The sequence below is a fragment of the Microtus pennsylvanicus genome, chromosome 21 (assembly GCF_037038515.1).
Source record: "Microtus pennsylvanicus isolate mMicPen1 chromosome 21, mMicPen1.hap1, whole genome shotgun sequence".
NCBI classification, from domain to species: domain Eukaryota; kingdom Metazoa; phylum Chordata; class Mammalia; order Rodentia; family Cricetidae; genus Microtus; species Microtus pennsylvanicus.
Window position 1 is genome coordinate 35,758,065 of NC_134599.1, and position 7,966 is coordinate 35,766,030.

The 7,966-nt window shown below is 43.4% G+C and overlaps 1 pseudogene; it reads left to right on the top strand.

Moving 5' to 3' along the window:
• The first annotated feature begins 1,100 nt into the window (after positions 1-1,100).
• Positions 1,101-1,615, top strand: LOC142839200 (large ribosomal subunit protein uL23 pseudogene; annotated as a pseudogene).
• Positions 1,616-7,966: the final 6,351 nt, after the last annotated feature.

The window sequence follows — 7,966 nt, forward strand, 5'->3', positions numbered from 1 at the left end:
CCTGTGGGAAAAGAGGAAGATGATAAGGGGGAGGTCATTTGGAACAGAAGCTTTCCTTTGCACATTAGAGTAAACAAGTGACAGACCATGTCACAATAGTGACATCTGTTTCAGCAGAAAGAACAAGAGCCCCCAGGAATTCCAGATCCTTTGCCAATCTACAGGCCATCTTGAATATTATGAGTTTATCCAGAGCCTCCACACAGACCCACCACTGCTGCCTGTGAGCAAGGATAAACAGAGAGTTGAATGAATACTATATTCAAGACTTCAGGATGATGCCTGGGGCTGGAGAGATGGCTCAGTAGTTAAGAGCACTGGTTGCTCTTCAAGAGATCCTGAGTTCAGTTATCAGAAACCACATGGTGGTTCACAACCATCTATAATAGGATCTGATGTTCTCTTCTTGCACGCAGGTGTATATACACATGCAGGTATATATATGCACAGCACTCATACATAAAATATAAATAAGCTGGGCAATGGTGGCGCACACCTTTAATCCCAGCACTCAGGAGGCAAAGGCAGGAAGATCTCTGTGAGTTTGAGGCTAGCCTGGTCTACAAGAGCTAATTCCAGGACAGGCTCCAAAGCTACAGAGAAACCCTATCTTGAAAAAAACCAAAAATAAATACATAAATAAAAGATTCCTGTGTAAGCTGCTAAAAACTCTCTGTGGCTCAAAAGAATAAACTTCATTTCCCAGAAAGCTCAACTTTTAAAAGATGACTTATTTTTTAAGGGTTTATGTTATGTGAACAGGGGGGGCAAGGAAGGTAGGGTAGGGTAAACATTTGTGATGATTGGCTTTAATTGTCAGTAAATAAATGCTGAGGAGAAACATGCATCTGTTGTTCTCTATCTCCGGGTTGTGGTTTTCAGCTGCTTCAAGTTAACTTCACCCACCATAATGGACTGTACACCCTTGAACTGTGAGCCGGAATAAACTTTCTCCCTTAAGTTGCTTTTGTTATAGTCTTTTATTGTAGCAATAGAAAAAAGAAATTAAGGTAGTCCTTTGTGGTAGGAAAAAAAAAACAAAGACCAAATGATAAGAACAAGAAAAAGCTATTTGGGAGTAGGCCACCCTTTTCGTCAAGATGGCGCCGAAAGCGAAGAAGGAAGCTCCTCCCCCTCCCAAAGCTAAAGCGAAGGCCTCGAAAGCCAAGAAGGCAGTGCTGAAAGGCGTCCACAGCCACAAAAAGAAGAAGATCCGTACATCACCCACCTTTCGGCGTCCCAAGACCATGCGGCTACGAAGGCAGCCTAAATACCCCTGGAAGAGCGCGCCCAGGAGGAACAAGCTTGACCACTATGCCATCATCAAATTCCCCCCGACCACCGAGTCAGCCATGAAGAAGATAGAAGACAACAACACACTTGTGTTCATTGTGGACGTCAAGGCCAACAAGCACCAGATCAAACAGGCTGTGAAGAAACTCTGTGACATCGATGTGGCCAAAGTCAACACCCTCATAAGGCCCGACGGAGAGAAGAAGGCGTATGTTCGGTTGGCTCCTGATTATGATGCTCTGGATGTTGCCAACAAGATTGGAATCATCTAAACTGAGCCCAGCCGGCTAATTCTAAATATTCACTTTTTCACCATAAATAATGCTGCTTGTCTTTTTTTTTTTTCACTTTCTGGTTGGGCTGCTGACATTGCTGTACTGCGGTGTACACTAAGGTATATGCTTATATGGGGTGGGTGCTGGGAAGTGTTTTCCCGGCTCTGAGCAAAAAATAAATCTATTTACTCCATTGGAACCAAAAAAAAAAAGAAAAGAAAAAGCTATTTGTGCAGAGCTTGCCATCGGTTGTGTAATATTTTGATCACATTCTGACAATAAAGTTTGCTTTGAATCAGAGGGCAGAGCTAGCTACCAGCTGACCAAAAATGAAAATTACAACCAGCATAAACAATATTAAGTAAAGCACATATGCTAAATGCTTCATAGTCATTCTATCCTAAGGAGTCTAAGTCTTGTATTAGAAATGGCTTGGCTAAGTCATGAGAGGAAAGTAACTATGACTTCAACCCCGTTGAAGGCCTGAGGAGATAACATTGCTTGAGTAGACAGGAAGTGCAATCAAGAAGCTTCCAAAATGTGCAGTAGATGACAGAGACAACTGACTACCCGGGCAATCACTTCAAGTCTCATTTGCAATGTTGAAGCAACCAACTTTGGCTAAGGCCTAGGGTAACTGACAGACTATTTTCAGAGGCAGGAAAATTTTTCAAAACTGCCTTACTCTGTCTTGTCAAGATTTGGCAGTCTTTTTTCTTGTATCCTGCTTATCTGGTTTGAACCCCATGCATTTTGTCAGTGGTGGAGGTATGGGTAGTTCTTTGCCCAAAGGCCAGTTTTGCCAAAAAGAAAACAAACCCCAAGTGGAATGTCATTGGTGTTCAACATTCTCTTGGGAATAGATCAGTGCTGCTAGGAGCAATCATGTCTCATGTCAATAAAACTCTAAGTTATTTAAATGCCATGTTTTACAGTTCTTTGAAGTGGTTGGAGATTACCTATCTATGCAGAATGCAATCTCCATGTAGCTAAAAAAACTGATTAGTCTGACTATAAGTATGACAAAATAAATGACTATTGGCCTATAATACTCAATACCTGTATAACTTAAAGACTAAGACTTCATATTAGAATATTAAACAATCAGCTGGGCGGTGGTAGCACACGCCTTTAATCCCAGCACTCCGGGAAGCAGAGGCAGGCGGATCTCTGTGAGTTCGAGGCCAGCCTGGTCTACAAGAGCTAGTGCCAGGACAGGCTCCAAAGCTACAGAGAAACCCTGTCTCGAAAAACTTAAAAAAAAAAATTAAACAATCTTTAAACAACTGTGCAGTAAATGAGGACAATGACCTCAAAATGTAAACAATGTATAAGTATTTTGATCAGAGATAGAAATGTATAATGCTATGTGATAAATATATCCTAAAATTGTATCAATAAACAAAATGTCTTTTTTAAGGTGTATTTATTTAACATGTGTACAGTGTTCTGCTTGCACACTAGAAGAGGGCACCAGATCGCATTACAGATGACTGTGAGCCACTATGTGGTTGCTGGGAATTGAACTCAGGACCTTTGGAAGAGCAGCCTGTGCTCTTAACCTCTGAGCCATCTCTCCAGCCCAACAAAATGTCTTAAATGGAGGAAGAAACATACATGCATACAACCTGACAAAATAATTTTGCATAGTTGTACAAATATTGTAAACAGAAATGAGTATATTAAATATAATGAATATAATTTGAATTTGTATCAATATACAAAAATCTATAAATCTATACCAATGTAAATTGTCTATAAATAATAGCTCACAATTACTCACTCTATTACTCACTATTATTATTAGTGTGAGTAAGCTCATACTAATCTACCTATTATCCCATTCAATTTTCCCTTTCTTTTTAGAGATCCCTGAGCCTACATAATTTTCACCCCAACCCCCAATTCTATACCAGTAATATCAATCCCTAAATGATATCCCTATCCCTGAGGACAGACTTTGTTGTCCTCTAAAATTACTTCTAGCTATCATGGGGGCAATGTTCTTTTATGGGATCCTGTAAAACTAAAATGATGGTTAAGTTTTAAGATTACTGTCTAGTATAATTGCAAATGGTCTCTGAGTAGTCAATAGAGTTTTTTTCTGAAACTTTTTTTTTTTTTGATTTTTTTTTTTATTGATAAAAGTAGGATAAAGAAAAGAAAAAAAAACAAATTTCCACCTCCTCCCACCAGCCTCCCATTTCCCTCCCCCTCCTCCCACTCTTCTCCCCCTCCTCCCACTCTTCTCCCCCTCCTCCCACCCCTCTCCCCTTTCTGAAACTTTTATTTGGAGTTCTGGCCAGAACACTGTAAGAAGGTACACCATTTCAGCTAACCAAGTTGGAACCAGCTTGAGCAGCTGGTGCCCAAAACTGGTTGTTGGCAATTACAGTGAATTAGAGTAGGTGTAATAATCTTTATTGTCCAGCAGGTGCCACAGTTGCAGCTATATGGTGGAGGGATGCAGAGGAGAAGCTCCCTCCAGTGTCTCCAGGATTGTTTGCCATCGCCTACTTAGATACTGACAAATATGCTTTGTTTAACAAAATAAGAGCAGTTATTAAGGAAAATTAAAGCAATTCTGAGAGTTGGTGGTCAGAATAAAAAGGAACCCCAAAGCTTTATATCAGTTGCAAGCTGTGAACTGTGTGCCACCAGTGGCAGAAACGCCACAGGGATCCCCAGCTGGAGAAGCAACGGCATGTGGGTTGCGAGCCATGGACGAGAAAAAGTCAGGTTCCTAAACAGTGGCAGGTGGGCCATGAGTGGGCAAGAAATATACCTGCGCTGGCGAACTGGGAGCACAGTCCTGGCAAGTGGACTCAGCCCAATGTTGGGTGCCAGATGAAGCTGAATGTGTCTGATGAGGGGAATGTGAATCAAATATCCCACGCCAGCTCCAGATATATAACCTTAGCGTATACTAAGGTTTTTCTTTATTTAAAGGGAACTCACAGATTATAGCAAGAAAGTAGGAATGGGGTCTGGCATCCAGGTGTGGCATGCAGGAAGAAGAGGGGTAAGCACGTGGGACTGTGACTTTTTGGTACCCAAAGTTACCCCTCAACCTGGTTTAGCCTCTCAAAGACCATTGGCTAAAGGAGGGTCCCTATCACCCACTCTGTCCCTCTTACAGTTGGAAGCATGTCTAGTCCTCCTCACACCCCAATATCAAGACCCAAGGGTAGCTTTGTTCCTTTGTAGTGATTCATGGAACATAGGCGAAATTCTCCCCACCCATAAAATCCATAACTTAAGGCTCTCTTATGCTTTCCATAACTTAAGGCTTTCTCCCTTCAGGGCACCATCATGACCGCCATGGTATGACACTAATAACTCTATTAATAAAGATTTCCTGAAGAGTGGTTTGTCTCTGCTCCCTTTCTCCTGAACCCAACATTATCTTCTATCACTCCCAACATTGTCTTGCCATTGTGCATTCATAGCTAGTCTCTCAATAGTTTGCTTATTCCTGAATTAAGGCTGCATATACAAATAAGCGAGTCCTTTGGCAAGCTATTCAAGGTCTCTCTGCCTTTGTTTCTTCTTCTTTGAACTGAAGGTTATTGCAGTTTCTAACTCACTGAGTTTCAGAGAGATTAATTCGAGCAGAGGGCCAGAACACACAGTGAATGTCATTTACTATCTTATACTTATCCCCAAACTCGGATCTCCCTCAAGGCAACCTCCTCACAGTGACCTTTGTCCTGCTGGTTTCTGTTTCTATTACAGTCTCTGGGACATGGTAGGTGTTCAGCAAATAATTTGATGAATGAACAAATCTGAGCTGGAGGGAATCTTGACATTCCATTTCGAATAAAAATGGGGCTGAAGAGATGGCTCAGTGGTTAAGACTACTGGCTGCTCTTTTAGAGACCCTGCGTCTCAGCAAGCAACCATCCGTAATGGGATCCGATGTCCTCTTCTGCCATGCATGCATACACATAAATAAAGCACTCACATACACAAATGGATAAATCTTTTTTTTAAAGAATGAAAACAAGAGAAAAAAGAGAAAGAAAGAACGCAAACATTCTCCTTGAAAATTGACAAAAGTACAAGAAGACAAACTTAGAAACAAACAGCAACAGCAAAAACCTAGGCTTGTGCCCATCATTTCCACTGTGGGATTCAGCACCAGCCCTATCTTGAGGCTAAGAGAAATCTTACTCAGAGCCATCCACCAAAGAGGCTTTGCCAGGGTCATCTCTGACCCTCAGCGATACCCAGATATCTCAATTTAGCTGAATTATTCTAGTGATTCCCTGATTCCACAGCATTCCATTGGCTCTGGGTCTTTATGGAAACCTTCCTGCTCCTGCAGTTGGTACCGTGGAAACCAGTGCCAATATTTACACTCTGACTCAGTGGTTTTCAAGGCTTCAGTAATCTGTCAAGTTAATGGACAAAATAACAACAGGGCACTGTGTCTCTGACCTGCTTACTTGTCCTTGACAAAGACTGACCTGCTGAGAAAGGGAGCCTAGCATTTGGAAGATGCTCTAGGGCCCCCATCTCCAGTTGCTCCGACTGGGAACAGCACCTTGCCCAAGCCCCCACAACCTCCAATCCATCTTTCTATAACACTTCCCAGAATGTAGCCCCTGCCTCCAAAACCAGAAGAGCCTGGGTCCTGTGTCTGACCCTCTGGTTTGTTTTTTTCTTCTTTCCTTTTGTGCTTCTATCCTGGAACAGCTCGCTTCTCCAGCCCTCCTTTCTGCTCTGTATTTCAGATCCCATAACTTCTTCCTGCAGCTATAGTACTGTTCTTCTTCTGAGACAAGGTCTCACCTTATAGCCCTTATTGGCCTGAAATGTACTACATCCATAGCCTCCAACTTATGTAGGCAGATGTGGTGCTGGAGAAGGAGCCCACCCCTGTGGTGACACTCCTTTTGGGAGCCATTTTCTTTCAAACCATCACAGCTGCATTCTCCTCTTTGATTTGGGTAGAAACTGTGGATAGACAGAGGCAGAACTCAGCACTGACAGGCCTAAAGTCAAGAGGATCACAAGCCAGGCTTCTGAACCTAGAGGTGCATTAACTCTGAGGTTTGGACACTAGAGACTTCAGTCTCCAGCGTTTAACTGAGGTTCGCTGCTCTAAGCTGACAAGGTGAAGTTTATTGCTTAAGAGTGTTGACTGGTGACTAGCATTGCAGCTGATGAGTTCTGGGGCGCTTGGCTTTTGAACACTTAGCAGTTCTCTCCAATTTTTTCTTTGTTAGGTGGGTCTCAAACCCGGACAAATGACTAACTGAGATGTCCGTTAACACATCAAAGCAGATGGTAGCTGCCAGGTTCTCCCTGCATCCCCCAGTCCCACCTGCTTCAGGGTATGGTTGGCATACCCTGCCCCCTACCCTAAACTGCTCCAGTGCAGGGCAGCCAGCTCCTCTAGCCCATGTAGAACTCAGTCATTTGGCTTTTCCAGTCTCTTGGGCAGTCTCTAGACCCAGGCTGCCCCTTTTGGTTGGTGGCTCCTCTCCCTTCTCCCCTCTGACCTCTCCTCGCATGGCCCTGCTGAGGGCCACATTCAGTCTGGACTCTCCCAGATGTCCCAGCCTCTGGCTTTTCTCCCTTTTATCTACAGACTTTTCCTTCACCTCGGAGCAGCCACTTCCTTCTTTTCTTGTTACCTCTTCTAGCACCTAGGGCTTTATTATCTTCATCCTTACAGAATGTGCCGGTGGTCAGCCTCTGGAATGTTCCAGCTGCCTCACAGTGTTAACAGCTCAGAGATTTGGTATCAGAGGGCACATCCTTGATGGCTATCTTAGCTGTCTCTTGGTGTTACAGCTCTGAGCATTGGGCATCTAAGTCCTCAGATCCTGGTAACCTCCTGGAACTCTTCGGCTGCCTCCTCATTGCTGCTAATGTTGGGTGGAAGCCTCACCCCAGCCTCTGGCATCCACATACTCAATGAGTCTGGAAAGTTTAGAAGTTCCATCCTAAGCTCCCTCCCCTGGGAGTTGCCTCACTCCAGACTCCACCTCCAAGAAAGCCCTCCCCGGAAATGCTCAAGACCACTCCCACAGGGTATTTAAACTGTACTCCAGAGAACAAACACTTGGTTTCTGGTCTTCCTTCCCTGTCTCCTGGGAACCACTGGTATCCATTAAACCTGGGCTTTCTCTAATTCAGTTTGATTTGGTCTGATTTAGATTTTTGCATCGGTGGAGAGGTTTATCAGGGCACAAAAACTTTTCAGCCACCTGGGCCTTTTTTTTTTTTAATTGTACTTGCTTGTTTATTTTTAATGTGTGTGTGTGTTTGTATCTGTGTGTGTGTGTGTGTGTGTGTGTGTGTGTGTGTGAATGTCATGTGTATGGAGGTTTTCTCTCTGAGGCCAGAAGAAGACATCAGACTCCTGGCAGCCTGTGTTCCAGGCAGTT